The sequence below is a fragment of the Ornithodoros turicata genome, unplaced genomic scaffold (genome assembly GCF_037126465.1).
Source record: "Ornithodoros turicata isolate Travis unplaced genomic scaffold, ASM3712646v1 Chromosome131, whole genome shotgun sequence".
In the NCBI taxonomy this organism is placed as follows: Eukaryota; Metazoa; Arthropoda; class Arachnida; order Ixodida; family Argasidae; genus Ornithodoros; species Ornithodoros turicata.
In genome coordinates, this window is record NW_026999308.1 from 164,800 (window position 1) to 167,739 (window position 2,940).

General features: G+C 44.4%; 1 long non-coding RNA gene across 1 annotated transcript; it reads right to left on the reverse strand.

The window, feature by feature from the left end:
* Nucleotides 1-825: 825 nt before the first annotated feature.
* Nucleotides 826-2,277, reverse strand: LOC135372214 (uncharacterized). Its single transcript, XR_010415877.1, has 5 exons — nucleotides 2,191-2,277; nucleotides 2,053-2,115; nucleotides 1,914-1,982; nucleotides 1,049-1,126; nucleotides 826-963 (listed from the first exon to the last, which is right to left on the reverse strand). It is a non-coding gene; the product is annotated as an uncharacterized LOC135372214 (long non-coding RNA).
* Between the last annotated feature and the right edge of the window lie 663 nt (nucleotides 2,278-2,940).

Genomic DNA, 2,940 nt, shown 5'->3' on the forward strand with positions numbered 1-2,940 from the left:
TCTGGAGAGAGGACGCTGCTAGTGCGTGTGCAGATTTCAGACAAGGTCACATGAATTAGCGTAGAATGCGAAACGGCGCTTCGCTCAATTTCAAATCCATGCATTTTGTGAGGGAGCTTGGCGAAATCCACGCGCAAATCCGCTGAAAAAGGGGCGATTGAATCCAAATCCAAATCATTCGTGGAAAATGCGATTGAATCCAAATCCAAATCATACCTGGAATATACGATTGAATCCAAATCCTAATCATTAGTGGAAAATGCGATTCAATCCAAATCCAAATCCTGACCATATTTTTTTGCGCAAATCAAATCGCAAATCAGATCCGCCAGCCCTCCGGTAGATTTAAATCCGGATTTAAATCAAATCCGTGGATTCAAATCCGCAACACTGGACTCCCAACACATGGTCCGTATGAAATGATCGCCCCGGTGGTACGAAATAGCGATACGTGATCCGTACAACGGCTAACATGTACGCAGCCCGCAACGTAGTAGAACTTGAATAATTGTCAAAATGCAACTAGTGATAATCGAGAAAGTGTTTGTGATCGTCTTCATTTTCCTTGTCTTCGGCTTCAATCAATTTTCATTTAGTAGATTTTGTTGGTTCCACAAGGGGCCTCATATTAGAAGGTGTCCTTCTTGGGTAATTTTAAGATGGCTACATAAAGACTATAAGAGGAGTTCTTCATTCCAAGAGACAAGGAATTGCCCTCTCTCCAAAGTGCTGTTTGTGTTCAAAGCATTTGCCTTTCGTCGTAGACCTTGCTACTAGCTACTGACATAACAGACGATTTCTGCGCTGATGAGATGATAACATTTCAGTAGCTCCTTCCCATGCAGATACTTAGAAATCTCCCAGCGAACGTAGTCCTTTTTTTACTGGGAGAAAGGATAGTCCGGCAACCACAGCGTCACCGACGATACCATAAAATGTTTCTTTATCCATAGACTCTCTCATCTGCGGAAGGTAAAACATGACATAACGATGTGTGTTGTGCCAGAGCTCTGTTGCATGTCAAAAAATGAGGGAGCTTTGAGTTTACCTTTTCGATATATATGCTGTGTGTTTTGGCCATAGCAGTAAGCGCTTCGATGTATTTAGTGTGCTCCTCTTCAGTCATCTAAAACAGAAAACGCGTTTATTAGAGAGGAAACAAGCCCATGTTTCTGCTAGCTCATGCAATTGTCTCGATCTACATTTCGCAGGTCCCCCAAGGTCGCCATTTTCCCATGTATTTGTTCCTATTCCGATGCGTGCAATGCCGGAGGCCGCCCTTAGACACCCCATTGTTACCAGACGTTGGCTTGCGTTTGATTGTAGAGCGCTAAAGATCAAGTTGAAGCACAATCTAATCAAGGCCAAGTCACAGAAGCAGAAATCGACGACTGTGCCTGCGGCGCCTGGTACGACAGGTACGCTATGTGATGCACGCAGCCGTGCACTAGATCCTTCCGATCGCTCAACACGTTTAAAAACGGGACCAAAAAGTGAAACACGACACAGAAGTTGTCATACGCGTTTTATTTAAACATATAAAGACTAGATTCATTCGCAGGAACAACAAAAACATTTTGCCGCTAAGCTTGGCGCGCTGAAGTGATCCGGAACGGCAACAGTGGGGTATCTAGTGGCGGCCTTCTTCGTTGCACGCTTTTCAGAGGGGAGTTTGGGGGACCTGACATTTCGTGTCCTGACGGCTGCGCTGTGTGACATATTTTTGTGCTAATATTCTGTGTACAACAGAAACAAATATATATATAGTTCAGTTCTTTCGGTATCAGAAAGAGAGTCGGAAATATTCTTATTTTCCTTAAGTAACCGCGGTTGGATGTTACTACAGTTTTGGTGCCGGCTTCTGAAATCGTATAAAGTCACATAATTGTATAAAATCACATAATAAGGGTAACCTTTTTCGCTGTCTCTTCATACATACGCTGAGCCTCCTCTCGTTCTTTCCCGATCCGCTGCTTCATCTCCTGCACACAAACAGTGAGACTTATAGGACAACACACAACCTCAGTAGAGGCGCATAATAGTTTAACTTACGTCGGCGTAATCCTTCAACAATTTACGGGTAAGTTTCCATGTTTCGTAGCGACCATCGATATCCTGTAACGAATATGCAAAGCCGATGAGACAATTGATGTTCCGAGGCTGGAACACATAGCAGTGAGAAATACATACAAGGCCCCAAGTGCCTAAGAAATTAATGATGAAATATGGAAGTCACTAAAAAGGTTAGTCAGCTGTAGGAGTCGGACCCACATCTTCTGGATTGCTGCTTCAGGGACCTACCAACTGGGCTAAGCTAACACACCTCCCCAGCGACTTCCAAGGATGCGTCATCTGAAGGGACAAACCAACCACTCTCTCACTCATCCCCCTTTCACGCTTGCATTTGCTCAGATTTGCTTACAGATGTCGCTCGTGTCGATCCTGTCCTATGGATGTTTATGAGAGATGCGGAACCCGAGACAAGGAGGGAAGAAGGGCGACACAACTAGAATTCTCGAGAATTCTTGTTTGTGTCGTCCTTCTTCCCTCCTCGTCTCGGGTTCCGCCTCTCTCATCATGCACCAGCTTGTCAGCGCCCTGTCACTTTGTATGAGCGATATCCACTGCTAGCGGTGGATATTATACAGGATAATGCTCTATGATTAAGCGGACTCATCGTTGACGTTACTACCGAAAAATTGGCGCAATATAGGCAATATTGGCTTGCAAATATAGGAAGCCCATATTGGGTAAATATGGAGCCTGCCTGCAGTTTTCACGTTGGACCAGTGTTGGAAGAATTGGCCAACCTGACCGTCCACATTGGTCCGATATTGTGTCAATTTTAGTGTGCTGTCCATAAAAGCGTTTTCCGTATTTCAGCACCACAAAAGCTACCTAAGTTATTAATCAGAAATTTCCATGTCTCGGCTTTTTTTG